Source organism: Cupressus sempervirens, chromosome 11 (genome assembly GCF_028749045.1).
Source record: "Cupressus sempervirens isolate cs-2001-9-10 chromosome 11, ASM2874904v1, whole genome shotgun sequence".
NCBI classification, from domain to species: domain Eukaryota; kingdom Viridiplantae; phylum Streptophyta; class Pinopsida; order Cupressales; family Cupressaceae; genus Cupressus; species Cupressus sempervirens.
In genome coordinates this window covers 339347856-339355800 of record NC_143128.1, presented here as the reverse complement: position 1 = coordinate 339355800, position 7945 = coordinate 339347856, and positions in this window count along the sequence as shown.

The window sequence follows — 7945 nt, the reverse complement described above, 5'->3', positions numbered from 1 at the left end:
ATGTGGGTAGATGTGTTATAGTTTATCTTTCACTGCATATGGGTAGAGATGTAGTGTTCTTTTCTTTTCCCTAGCATTTTTTGTGTTTAGGCTACTAGGCACATGGATTGTGTGTAGTATGTTTCATAGTTGCATCGTATCCATCCGGCCCATCTTGTTCTAGGAAGCTAGGCTTCTCATACTAGGGTTGGGCCATTCTTCATGTTAGGAAGAATCTCGAGGGAGTAATCACTCCATGGTTGGCGAGGTAAAAGAACCTTGGCCACACTCCCATCTCAGTTAGTAAATGGACCATGTCTGAAGGCTTTGGAGATAGGATGTACTTTTAGAACACTTCTCAAACTTCATCATCTATCATAAGGTCTTGTATTTTTATCTTAGCAATGATGTGCAATATCATTCTATTCATGTAATCTTGATTAATGGATATTGTAAACTTTAAGTTAGTAATGTATCATTCTTCAAGTTTGTGAAGAATATGTGATGTATAATCATGGTGTTTTTGCACCTTAGTTCATATGATGTAATGATTCTTTCATCAAAATCAACAACTTCATTTTATGCTGAATTAATTAGTGACTAATTGTACTCTTATTTATGAACACCATCATATTAAGAGTTGTACTTTGAGTTAACATCCATTAGTATTGATAATCATTTTTATATACTAAGATGCTTGATTTGTCTAATTGTAGCATTTAATGATGTGGTGTTGTTTTTTTTGTATTTTTAGCAATTTTTGTGTTTTTTGGAAATATTGTTGTAGGGATGGTGCTTACACTATTAAGTATCACTTGGATACTCCATGATAGCTTTAAACTTTGAAGAGTAAAATAATTTGATAATTTTTTTTAAGAATGGTAAATGGACACTACATTTTATTTTCAATGAAAGTGTAAAATTTGTATGTGATGTTCACAAAGGAAAGGCGAAATCAAAGTTCCATAAAGTTATTTTTATGTTGTTGTTAGATATGTAAGAACCTATGCAATAATACATTTGTTTAAGTTCAAATAGAATATTCAAAATGTAAAAGCTCTCTATTTCATATTTCAACATCTATACAAAACAACATTGACCATTGACAAATTTCACATTATATTTAAGATATAATTTTATGTTGGATACAATATGTGCATGTTTTCTGATATATTATGCTTTAACTAGAGACTTAAATAACACTTGTACAATGCAAGAATATATTCTTTAGTTAAGTAAATAATTCAGTTTTTTTTAAACATAATCATTTTGTATAATAATAATAAAAATGTTTTTAAAAAAAAAAAAAAAAACATAAAAAATTGTGTGTGAGAATTGTGGCATGAAAACACACCTATAGGGAAGAAATCATCTTGCATACACCCTTGCAAATTATGGATTGGATGGACATCATCTATATTTGATGGCTCCTCTTCAACATGGGATGAATTTTAGGATTTAGAATGAATTTTTTTACCAAGTAGACCATAGCACATTGATGTATACTAGAAACTAATTTGGCTTCATCAATTCATAATAGGGTCAATTCCTTCCTCACATTGGTTCAATATCCACAAGAACCTCTTCTTTTGTTCTCTATTACACCTACATCTATGTGCTTCAGTGGCTAACATAAATGTCATGGAGAGCTATTTGTCAGATTCCAGAACTTAAGTGCACTATTATTAGCTTGTCTTTTTGGGTTAGGTAACGCATATGTAATTACTTTAGTCTATCTTCTTCTCTACACCTCTTCCCTTCTCATGACTACTCTTATATCTTCTTGCAACCTTCTTGGACATTTTTGTAAGTATTTATCTTCTATTAATATGTATGTAGGCTCTTTCCTTTTGACCCAAAAAAAGGGTTAGCATTGATAAGGACAACCACCATGAGAGGATCATGTTTATCTTGAACTTCTTTAAGAGACAACTCATCTTGAGAGAAAACAATTTGATCTTTTTCATTCTGGACATTCATGAATTTTAGAATGCAAGTTAGATTTTCTTGCATATGAGAAAGGATGGTTACATTTCTCAAGGCTTGTAATGCCTTACGATAAGTGGGTAAATTTTGAAGAATCTACCAAAAAGATATTTTGGTAGGATTAACATAAAGTTATTGTACAAAATCATGCCCCTTTCCAATATTTTGAGTGAGACAAGGTATATGAGGAAGCGTAAGATGAGAAGTAGGAAGAGAAGGAGAAACTATACAATATGTTCTAGGAATTGTGTAAAAGGGTTAATTTCTCTAATTCATATGGCATGTTGGTATAGAATACTACATCAAGACCAATATGACTAACACCACTTGAAAGATGCTAAAGTGACTTCCATGCTTAAAGGGCTTTTATTGCTCTGTTACTTAAAATTGAGGAAGAGAGGAATATTGTTGATATGGGGTAAGTGCACCAAGTTGTGGTGCCAAAAGTGGGGCATAAGTGGACACCTTTTTTTTGAAATCAAAAATTTCTAAACTTCAACAAGAATTTGAAGATTGTTACGCTCAAAATTTTAAGATATGACAAAAACAACAGTAGTAGTCCTTTGAATCTAGTTTCTAAACTACTAATTTTTTTTCAAAATAGTTTAGTTTTAGGTCCTCAAAAAAGGGGCCCACAAAAAGTGGTATTATTTATTCCAAAAAAACATAACATGGTACAAAATGTGGCCCCACTAAAATTTTAACTTTTCTTTTGAAATTCTTTAATTGCTCTAGTCAAAAGTTACCTACCACTCTATAGTTTATCCCAATTTTTTTAGGTAATTTTATAATGTGTATTTTTTTAATGAAATTTTTAATTATGCACATCCCAAAAATGTGAAATATCTATGTGCTTCCCCTAGAAATGATTGAAAACTAATCTAAAATCAAAACTTTTTTTTTTCAAAGTGTTTAGAATGGAGTCTAGTTTCTAAAAAACTAAGTTGTTGCAAAATTCGATGAATGAGCTAAAATCTATAGCCTAATTAGTACATGTTGGTTTTTGACAAAAAATAGACATACATTCAAAAGAAATTATAGATGAAAGGCTTGAAATATTTCAAATAAGAAATAAATTATATGGTTATATAGCTAACAAAGAGACCTAGAATGTCATGTAACTTGATTTTATTGATGCTCAACCACAAGGAAACTTGAAGGAGAGCACACAAGAAAAATCAATCATTTTTTGTATGTTTGTAGCAAAACACATTTTAGACCAGTTTACAGACTCCAAACCTTTGGGTTAGATTCCCAAGGTAAAATCAAACCTTAGGCTTGGTAGACTGCAAAGCTTTGAATAGCGCGTACACACTATAGTGTGCACACACTATTTAAAGATTTTTAAGTTTAATTCTTAATAGTGTGTGTGCACTTTAGTGCACACACACTATTGAGACCTAAATAGTGCATAAAGAGGGAAGGAGAGAGATAGAGCAAGATAAAGAAAGAGTAGAGGGTGTGTGTGTGTGTGTGTGTGTGTGTGTGTGTGTGTGTGTGTGTGAGAGAGAGAGAGAGAGAGAGAGAGAGAGAGAGTAGGGGATGGGAGAGGGGAGAGAGAGGAAGTGAGGGAGAGTAGGGGTGATAGAGAGAGTACTAGATGGGAGAGAGAGGAAGTGTGTGCAAGAGAGTAGGGGTGGAAGAGAGAGTACAGAATAGGAGAGAGAGGAAGTATGAGAGAGAGAGAGTAGGGGTGGAAAAGAGAGTATAGGATGGGAGAGAAAGATTAAGAGTAGGGGATGTCAGAGAGAGTTGGTAGTGGGAGAGGGAGAGAGAGGAGGATGGGAGTGAGAGAGAGAGAGAGTAGGGCATGGGAGAGAGTGTGAGAGAGAGCAGGGGTGGTAGAGAGAGAGTAGGGGATGGGAGAGACGAAGTGTGAGAGAGAGAGAGTAGGGGTGGTAAAGAGAGTATGAGATGGGAGAGATAGATTGAGAGTAGGGGATGGGGAAGAGAGAGAGTAGACAGTGGGAGATGGAGTGGGAGAGGGAGAGCAAGAGAGAGAGAAGGATGGGAGTTTGTGTGTGAGAGAGAGTAGGGGATAGGAGAGGGGAGGATAGGAGTGTGTGTGTGTGAAAGAGAGAGAGAGTAGGGGATGGGAGAGGGGAGAGAGAGAGAGAAGCTAGAGAGAGTAGCCTAAGAGAGAAAGAGAGAGTAGGCAGTAGGATAGGGAGAGAGAGAGAGGGATGGGAGTGTGTGTAAGAGAGAGAGAGAGAGAGTAGGGCATGAGAGAGAGTGTGAGAGAGAATAGGGGTGGCAGAGAGAGCAGTGGATGGGAGAGAGAGAGTAGAGAGAGAGAGAGAGAGAGAGTGAGAGAGAGAGTAGATGGTGGGAGAGGGAGTGGGAGAGGCACAAAGAGAGGGGGGATGGGAGTGTGTGTCTACGAAAGAGAGAGAGTAGGGGATGGGAGAGGGGAGAGAGAGAGAGAGTAGGGGATGGGAGAGAGAGTGAGAGAGAGTAGGTGGTGGGAGAGGGAGTGGGAGATGGAGAAGGAGAGGGGTTATGGGACTATGTGTAAGAGAGAGAGAGTAGGGGATGGGAGAGAGAATAAGGGTGGTAGAGAGAGAGAGAGTATAGTATGGAAGAGAGAGAGTGAGAGTAGGGGATGGGAGAGAGTGTGAGAGTGAGAGAGAGTAGGGGGTGGTAGAGAGAGTAGGGGATGGGAGAGAGAGTAGGCAGTGGGAGAGGGAGTGGGAGAGGGAGAGAAAGAGAGAGAGAGAGAGGGGAGGATGAGAGTGTACGAGTGAGAGAGAGAAGAGGGAATAGGAGAGGGGAGAGAGTAAGGTATGGGAGAGGAGAGAGAGGGGGGATGGGAGTGTGTGTGTGAAAGAGAGAGAGTAGGGGATGGGAGAGGGGAGAGAGAGTAGCCTAAGAGAGAGTAGGGGATGGGAGAGAGAGAGTAGGTAGTGGGAGAGGAAGTGGGATAAGGAGAGAGAGGGGGCATGGGAATGTGTGAGAATGTGAGAGAGAATAAGGGGTGACAAAGAGAGTAGAGAGGAGAGAGAGAGAGAGAGAGAGAGAGAGAGAGAGAGTAGGTAGTGGGAGAGGGAGAGCGTGAGAGAGAGAGATTAGGGAATGGGAGAGGAGAGAGAGAGAAAGAGAGGGGGATGGGTGTGTGTGTGTGTGAAAGAGAGAGTAGGGGATGAGTGCAAGGGGCGAAAGAGTATGCAATGGGAGAGAGAGGGGGAGAGGGGGAGAGAGAGGGGGTGGGAGTGTGTGTAAGAGAGAGAGAGTAGGGGATGGGAGAGAGTGTGAGAGTGTGAGAGAGAGTAGGGGTGGCATAAAAAGAGTAGGGGATGGGAGATAGAGAGTGAGAGTAGGGGATAGGAGAGAGAGAGTAGAAAGGGAGAGAGTGAGAGAGAGATAGTAGGTAGTGGGAGAGGGAGTGGGAGAGGGAGAGAGAGGGGGGGATGGGAGTGTGTGTGAGAGATCTTTAGAGTAGGGGATGGGAGAGGAGAGAGAGGGGGGATGAGAGTGTCTGGGTATGTGAAAGAGAGAGAGTAGGGTATGGGAGAGGGGAGAGCAAGAGTAGCCCAAGAGAGAGAGGGAGTAGGGGATGGGAGAGAGAGTAGGTAGTGGGAGAGGGAATGGGAGAAGGAGAGAGAGAGGGGGGATGGGAATGTGTGTAAGAGAGAGAGTAGGGGATGGGAGAGAGTGTGAGAGAGATTAGGGGTGGCAGAGAGAGTATGAGATAGGAGAGAGAGTGAGACTAGGAGATGGGAGAGAATGTGAGAAAGAGTACGGGATTGAGAGAGAGTGAGAGTAGGGGATTGGAGAGAGAGAGTAGAGAGGGAGAGAGAGAGAGAGATAGTAAATAGTGGAAGAGGGAGTGAGAGAGGGAGAGAGGGGGGGTGGGAGTGTGTGTGAGAGATCTAGAGAGTAGGGGATGGGAGAGGAGAGAGAGGAAGATAAAAAGAGAGAGTAGGGGATGGGAGAGGAGAGAGAGGGAGAGAAAAAGAGAGAGTAGGGGATGGGAGAGGAGAGAGAACAAGAGAGTAGCGGATGGCAGAGGAGAGAGAGTGAGAGAGAGTAGGGGATGGCAGAGAGAGTAGGAGGTGGGAGATAGAGTAGGAGAGGGAGAGTGAAAGAGAGAGTAAGGGATGGGAGATGAGAGAGAGTAGGGGATGGAAGAGGAGAGAGAGTAGGGAGAGAGTGAGAGAGAGTAGGGGATGTGAGAGGAGAGAGAGAGAGAGTAGGGGATGGGAGAGGGGGGAGAGAGAGAGTAGGGGATAGGAGAGAGAGTAGGCAGTGGGAGAGGGAGAGTGAGAGAGAGTAGGGGATGGGAGAGGAGAGAGAGCAAGAGAGAGTAGGGGATGGGAGATGAGAGAGAGAGCAAGAGAGAGTAGGGGATGGGATATGAGAGAGAGTGAGAGATTAGGGGATGGGAGAGAGTGTGAGAGAGAGTAGGCAATGGGAGAGAGAGTAGGAGAGGGAGAACAAGAGAGAGAGAGAGTAGGGGATGGGAGAGGAGAGAGAGAGTGAGGGAGAGAGTAGGGGATGGAAGAGGAGAGAGAGAGTAGGAGGAGAGAGAGTAGGGGATGGTGGATGGTGGGCTAGGGAGAGATTTATTTTCACATAGGGCATACACACTATAGTGCATATGCACTATGTGAAATCACCAAAAAATGGTCATAAAGCAAGTTTGGGTCCCTGTTGATCCATATTCTACTTTTTGTCTATTGTGCATTCTATTGTTCCAATAGAAAACATGGGTTTCAAACTGTTGGAAGTTTACAAACACTATTTGAAGACTTTTTGAAGCTAGCAAACACCAAATTCAATCATTGGTTATGCTATTTGAAGGCTTTTTGAATATTCTTTCTATAGAAAAGGTTAGTATAGTCCTTTTTAAATATTGTTTGTTGATATATAGAGACAAATTTGGTTATAACTTGACATGTTGTTTAATATATAGTGAATTAATTGAAATTTGTATGTTTGAATGAATTGTTATTTGGAAATGGTTAGAAATTTGGCAAGTTGTTTGATATATATTGTGTATTCATTGAAATAATTGTAATTTTTATATGTATTTGAAGACTTGTAATTTAAAAATTGTAAGTAATTCAAATGTTTGAATAATTTGACATATAGAAATAATCATCATGACAAGGAAGAAGCCAAAAACTCAAACAAAGGAAGAGAGGGAGGCAGATTTGGCAATGAAAAGACATAAAATGAAACTACTATGTGAACAAAGAAAATTGCAAAGCAATAATGAAGAATTGACTTTTGAAGAGGAACAAGAACCACCAATACAAAGAAACAAAGAGGAAGAATTGGAAAGACAAAGAGAATGAATGAGACTATTATGCTCAAGAAGACAATTGAATTGTGAATCTACACCATCTTCCAATGTTGAAGTCATATCATCCTCTCATGTTGAAGAGACACTAATTTTTAGATCCGACAATGTACACACTCCATCATGTTATGTTGAAGGCACAACATCAACAGATCAAGTAGGTGATATTCCATCTTTTACATCTTATTGCCAAGGCACATCATCTTCGGTTCAAGGTATGCAAAACACTCAACCTTATGTTGATGTTCAAAATGTTGAGCGAATGGAAGAGATTATAACACCTTCTAGAATTTGTTTTAGAAGACCAAAATATTTGATTGATATTGATACTAACATTTTGAAATCAATGCCTAACAAGATTAGCAAGCATACTTGTCAAAGAAAAGTTAATTGTATGTGAAGATTATTCTTTGAAGAATTAAATATTATAGGTCAATGCCAAATATTTGTTGAAATGATGAGGAATTTAAAATTTAGGCCTATCATGAAGATTCTCGGGCTGAGAACGATGGATGATTCAAATGAAAAAAACATTCTAAAGAATCTAATGAGTGCTTATGACAAAGTGGATTCTAAATCACACACCAAAGATAGTAATATCACAAGATGAGTACTTACATCGACAGTACTAAGTACCCAAATGAAGAAAGCTCGACTCATGAGAAAGACAAGCAAAAC